Raw genomic sequence first — 6,891 nt, forward strand, 5'->3', positions numbered from 1 at the left:
CTCCTCCTGGAGCTCACAGCCAACTTGGCAAAAAGTTTCTAAGTGCCCACGGCCCTGCCGAGCTTTGGCGTCCGCCCAGCGCCGGTTCCGCAGTCGGCCTCCAATGACGAAAAATAACGGTCTCCTCCTGGAGCTCACAGCCAACTTGGCAAAAAGTTTCTAAGTGCCCACGGCCCTGCCGAGCTTTGGCGTCCGCCCAGCGCCGGTTCCGCAGTCGGCCTCGAATGACGAAAAATAACGGTCTCCTCCTGGAGCTCACAGCCAACTTGGCAAAAAGTTTCTAAGTGCCCACGGCCCTGCCGAGCTTTGGCGTCCGCTCAGCGCCGGTTCCGCAGTCGGCCTCGAATGACGAAAAATAACGGTCTCCTCCTGGAGCTCACAGCCAACTTGGCAAAAAGTTTCTAAGTGCCCACGGCCCTGCCGAGCTTTGGCGTCCGCCCAGCGCCGGTTCCGCAGTCGGCCTCGAATGACGAAAAATAACGGTCTCCTCCTGGAGCTCACAGCCAACTTGGCAAAAAGTTTCTAAGTGCCCACGGCCCTGCCGAGCTTTGGCGTCCGCTCAGCGCCGGTTCCGCAGTCGGCCTCGAATGACGAAAAATAACGGTCTCCTCCTGGAGCTCACAGCCAACTTGGCAAAAAGTTTCTAAGTGCCCACGGCCCTGCCGAGCTTTGGCGTCCGCCCAGCGCCGGTTCCGCAGTCGGCCTCGAATGACGAAAAATAACGGTCTCCTCCTGGAGCTCACAGCCAACTTGGCAAAAAGTTTCTAAGTGCCCACGGCCCTGCCGAGCTTTGGCGTCCGCCCAGCGCCGGTTCCGCAGTCGGCCTCGAATGACGAAAAATAACGGTCTCCTCCTGGAGCTCACAGCCAACTTGGCAAAAAGTTTCTAAGTGCCCACGGCCCTGCCGAGCTTTGGCGTCCGCTCAGCGCCGGTTCCGCAGTCGGCCTCGAATGACGAAAAATAACGGTGTCCTCCTGGAGCTCACAGCCAACTTGGCAAAAAGTTTCTAAGTGCCCACGGCCCTGCCGAGCTTTGGCGTCCGCCCAGCGCCGGTTCCGCAGTCGGCCTCGAATGACGAAAAATAACGGTCTCCTCCTGGAGCTCACAGCCAACTTGGCAAAAAGTTTCTAAGTGCCCACGGCCCTGCCGAGCTTTGGCGTCCGCTCAGCGCCGGTTCCGCAGTCGGCCTCGAATGACGAAAAATAACGGTCTCCTCCTGGAGCTCACAGCCAACTTGGCAAAAAGTTTCTAAGTGCCCACGGCCCTGCCGAGCTTTGGCGTCCGCCCAGCGCCGGTTCCGCAGTCGGCCTCGAATGACGAAAAATAACGGTCTCCTCCTGGAGCTCACAGCCAACTTGGCAAAAAGTTTCTAAGTGTCACATCTCTGAAAAAACGGCTAAGTGTCGACTTTCGAAAAAACGGCAAAGTGTCACATCTCTGAAAAAACGGCTAAGTGTCGACTTTCGAAAAAACGGCTAAGTGTCAACTTTCGAAAAAACGGCTAAGTGTCGCCTCTCTGAAAAAACGGCAAAGTGTCAACTTTCGAAAAAACGACAGAGTGTCGCCTCTCTGAAAAAACGACTAAGTGTCGACTCTGAGAAAATGGCAAAGTGCCCACGGCTCTGCGGGCTCGTGCATCCGACCCGCGCCGGTTCCCCAGCCGGCCTGAAAAAAGGCAAAACCAGCCTCTCCGCCTGGAGCTCAGAGCCAACTTGGCGAATATTTTCTAAGTGCCCACGGCTCTGCGTGGCTACGGCGTCTGCCCAGCGCCGGTTCCTGGGTCGAACCCCGAGGACGAGGAATGCCGGTCTCCGCCTGGAGGTCCCAGCTTAATCGGCGAAAATTTTCTAAGTGCCCACGGCTCTGCCGGGCTCGTGCATCCGACCCGCGCCGGTTCCCCAGCCGGCCTGAAATAAGGCAAAACCAGGCTCTCCCCCTGGAGCTCAGAGCCAATTGTGGCGAAAAAACGACTAAGTGTCAACTTTCGAAAAAACGACTAAGTGTCAACTTTCCAAAAAAACGGCTAAGTGTCGACTTTCGAAAAAACGGCTAAGTGTCAACTTTCGAAAAAACGACTAAGTGTCGCCTCTGAAAAAACGACTAAGTGTCGCCTCTCTGAAAAAACGACTAAGTGCCCACGGCTCTGCGGGGCTTGTGAGTCCGCCCCGCGCCGGTTCGGCGGTCGGCCTCAAAAAGCGAAAAATCAGCCTCTCTCCCTGGAGCTCACCAAAAATTTGTCGAAATTTTTCTAAGTTCTCCTCGAGGTACCAGGGGGTGAGGTACCCGGGCTAAGGTGCAGTACCTTTTTTGGTCTTCAGGTGCGCCAGAGTACAATGAAATGGTCCCAGTAGTCAGTGTACTCATCGACTTTCCCCCCGTTTTCCAAAGCACCCCGTTTACGAGTATGGAGGAGATGGTGCTGGTCTCCCCACGGCGTCGGACACGCCGTCCTCGACAGCACAAGGTCGGATAGAAGACCTGAAAAGCGCCGTGGCACGCGCTGGAGGTGTCACTGTGGCGAAAAAGTGACTAAGTGTCAACTTTCGAAAAAACGGCTAAGTGTCAACTTTCGAAAAAACGGCTAAGTGTCAACTTTCGAAAAAACGGCTAAGTGTCAACTTTCGAAAAAACGACTAAGTGTCGCCTCTCTGAAAAAACGGCAAAGTGTCAACTTTCGAAAAAACGACTAAGTGTCAACTTTCGAAAAAACGACTAAGTGTCACCTCTCTGAAAAAATGGCAAAGTGTCAACTGCGAATGTGGTGGTGCATGGAAGGAAGTGGAGGACGGCCGCCTCCTTAAACACAGGCCGAAGAGGAGCGTCAGGGCCGGCTCCTTAAACACGGACCGAGTGTCGCCCTTAACACAGACCAAGCGGAGGACGGCCGCCTCCCTAAATACAGGCCGAACCGGAGCGCGAGGGCCGCTCCTTAAACACGGACCGAGTGTCGCCCTTAACACAGACCAAGGGGAGGACGGCCGCCTCCTTAAACACAGGCCGGAGAGGAGCGTCAGGGCCAGGCTCCTCAAACATGGACCGAGTGTCGCCCTTAACACAGACCAAGGGGAGGACGGCCGCCTCCTTAAACACAGGCCGGAGAGGAGCGTCAGGGCCAGGCTCCTCAAACATGGACCGAGTGTCGCCCTTAACACAGACCAAGGGGAGGACGGCCGCCTCCTTAAACACAGGCCGGAGAGGAGCGTCAGGGCCAGGCTCCTCAAACATGGACCGAGTGTCGCCCTTAACACAGACCAAGGGGAGGACGGCCGCCTCCTTAAACACAGGCCGGAGAGGAGCGTCAGGGCCAGGCTCCTCAAACATGGACCGAGTGTCGCCCTTAACACAGACCAAGGGGAGGACGGCCGCCTCCTTAAACACAGGCCGGAGAGGAGCGTCAGGGCCAGGCTCCTCAAACATGGACCGAGTGTCGCCCTTAACACGGACCAAGGGGAGGACGGCCGCCTCCTTAAACACAGGCCGGAGAGGAGCGTCAGGGCCAGGCTCCTCAAACATGGACCGAGTGTCGCCCTTAACACGGACCAAGGGGAGGACGGCCGCCTCCTTAAACACAGGCCGGAGAGGAGCGTCAGGGCCAGGCTCCTCAAACATGGACCGAGTGTCGCCCTTAACACAGACCAAGGGGAGGACGGCCGCCTCCTTAAACACAGGCCGGAGAGGAGCGTCAGGGCCAGGCTCCTCAAACATGGACCGAGTGTCGCCCTTAACACGGACCAAGGGGAGGACGGCCGCCTCCTTAAACACAGGCCGGAGAGGAGCGTCAGGGCCAGGCTCCTCAAACATGGACCGAGTGTCGCCCTTAACACGGACCAAGGGGAGGACGGCCGCCTCCTTAAACACAGGCCGGAGAGGAGCGTCAGGGCCAGGCTCCTCAAACATGGACCGAGTGTCGCCCTTAACACAGACCAAGCGGAGGACGGCCGCCTCCCTAAATACAGGCCGAACCGGAGCGCGAGTGTCGCTCCTTAAACACGGACCGAGTGGAGGACGGCCGCCTCCTTAAACACAGGCCGAACAAAATGACACAAAGTGTCAACTGCGAATGTTGTCCATCCAAGGAAGGAGCGTGATGCCCGGCCGGCTCCTTAAACACAGGCCGAGAGTCGCCCCGGACGGTCCGCCTCGCGGCGCCCGTCTGCTCGGATAAAATGACACAAAGTGTCAACTACGAATGTTGTCCATCCAAGGAGGGAGCGTGATGCCCGGCCGGCTCCGAAAACACAGGCCGAGAGTCGCCCCGGACGGTCCGCCTCGCGGCGCCCGTCTGCTCGGATAAAATGACACAAAGTGTCAACTGCGAATGTTGTCCATCCAAGGAAGGAGCGTGATGCCCGGCCGGCTCCTTAAACACAGGCCGAGAGTCGCCCCGGACGGTCCGCCTCGCGGCGCCCGCCCGCTCGGATAAAATGACACAAAGTGTCAACTACGAATGTTGTCCATCCAAGGAAGGAGCGTGATGCCCGGCCGGCTCCTTAAACACAGGCCGAGAGTCGCCCCGGACGGTCCGCCTCGCGGCGCCCGTCTGCTCGGATAAAATGACACAAAGTGTCAACTGCGAATGTTGTCCATCCAAGGAAGGAGCGTGATGCCCGGCCGGCTCCTTAAACACAGGCCGAGAGTCGCCCCGGACGGTCCGCCTCGCGGCGCCCGCCCGCTCGGATAAAATGACACAAAGTGTCAACTACGAATGTTGTCCATCCAAGGAAGGAGCGTGATGCCCGGCCGGCTCCTTAAACACAGGCCGAGAGTCGCCCCGGACGGTCCGCCTCGCGGCGCCCGTCTGCTCGGATAAAATGACACAAAGTGTCAACTACGAATGTTGTCCATCCAAGGAGGGAGCGTGATGCCCGGCCGGCTCCGAAAACACAGGCCGAGAGTCGCCCCGGACGGTCCGCCTCGCGGCGCCCGTCTGCTCGGATAAAATGACACAAAGTGTCAACTGCGAATGTTGTCCATCCAAGGAAGGAGCGTGATGCCCGGCCGGCTCCTTAAACACAGGCCGAGAGTCGCCCCGGACGGTCCGCCTCGCGGCGCCCGCCCGCTCGGATAAAATGACACAAAGTGTCAACTACGAATGTTGTCCATCCAAGGAAGGAGCGTGATGCCCGGCCGGCTCCTTAAACACAGGCCGAGAGTCGCCCCGGACGGTCCGCCTCTCGAGGCGCCCGCCCGCTCGGATAAAATGACACAAAGTGTCAACTACGAATGTTGTCCATCCAAGGAGGGAGCGTGATGCCCGGCCGGCTCCGAAAACACAGGCCGAGAGTCGCCCCGGACGGTCCGCCTCGCGGCGCCCGTCTGCTCGGATAAAATGACACAAAGTGTCAACTACGAATGTTGTCCATCCAAGGAGGGAGCGTGAGGCCCGGCCGGCTCCGAAAACACAGGCCGAGAGTCGCCCCGGACGGTCCGCCTCTCGAGGCGCCCGCCCGCTCGGATAAAATGACACAAAGTGTCAACTACGAATGTTGTCCATCCAAGGAGGGAGCGTGATGCCCGGCCGGCTCCGAAAACACAGGCCGAGATTCGACCCCGGACGGGCCGTCTTCTCCCGGCGCCCGCCCGCGTACGCCCCCCATCCCCGGTCGCCCGTCTGCTCCCGGCGGGCCTCCGAGTACCCCCTCACCCAACTGACCGACTGGCACTCATGACCCGCCTTGGTAGGGCCTCCATCGGCCTCGGCTCGTCCGACGTCGGGTGGACGGTTCCTACCCACTGCGGGTCGCACTCTAGCGCCCCGGCCGCCGCGTGAGCGTGCGCTCCCCGCGCCGCCCCGCAGGCCCCGGCGCGACCGTACTGCGGCGAGACCGAGACGACCCGGTTTGGCATCCATCCCACCTAGCCACGATCCACGGAGGCCGAGCGAGCGGCTGAGTGTCGGGCGCCGCGCGTGCGAGCGTCCGCCGGCCGCGCCGGTCCTTCCGCGAATGTCGTTTCTCAAACCCTCCGGCTTGATAGCGGCGGCACCACGGGAAGCCGTCCACACACACCGTCCGACCTCTATCCGAAAAGCCTTCCCGACCAACCGCGGTCGCGGGGGCGTCTGTCGCTCCGCATCGGGGGGGGCGTATGGCTTCCGCGCTACGCGCTGCGGGCTCGGGGGGGCCGCAACGGCTGAGTCTGACTCGGCCGGGGCGCAGCTTCCCTCCCGGCAGTCAGCAATAGTGCCGATCGCGCCTGCCACCAGCCCCCTCCCCGACGGGTTCGTCGGCGCCGGCTGGCCGCCGTCCGCCTTCGTTCCCCGAGGGTTCCCAACCAGCGCCGATCCAACTCCGCATCCTGGCCGCACGCAGTGCGTGCCTCGCGCGGGTAAGTCGCCGGCGCAGCGCCGCAGCTCCCGACCCCCGCGTACGGGAATAGTTGAGGGCCTCAGCGGGCCGCACCGACCGAGTCCGACTCGGGCCGGGGCGCAGATTCCCGCTTGGGTGACCGAACGTTCTCTGCTCGGGCCGGAGGGCCGACGCCCGTCCCCCCCCGTCGTCCCCCACGGACCGCCTCCGAGGCCACTTCGCACGGCTCATCCTCGGCTCCCTACCAATGCTTAATCGATGGGGCCGCCCGGCCGGATTCGCGCCACCCTGTCCACCGCGAGTCTCCCCAGACTAACCCGAGTTACCGCCCAGCTCGCCTAACCTTGCACTCGCTCTGCCAAACGGTCGTGTAGTCGGCGGGCCGTCCTACGGGTCGCCCTCCCTCCCCAAACGCGCGGCGGGATAGCGGCAAGGCGGCGGCGGCGGCCAGCGGCGTCGGGGCGCTCGCACCGGAGAAGAGGCGTCTTACGAGGCCGGGCGCAGCTCCCTCTCGTTTACTTGCTGAGTAGCGGCGCTCGAAGGTTCCGCGGCGAGCGCGGCTCATCCCATTGAATGTCCCTGC

Source organism: Syngnathus leptorhynchus, unplaced genomic scaffold (assembly GCF_054491065.1).
Source record: "Syngnathus leptorhynchus isolate UIUO unplaced genomic scaffold, UIUO_Slep HiC_scaffold_348, whole genome shotgun sequence".
Lineage (NCBI taxonomy): Eukaryota > Metazoa > Chordata > Actinopteri > Syngnathiformes > Syngnathidae > Syngnathus > Syngnathus leptorhynchus.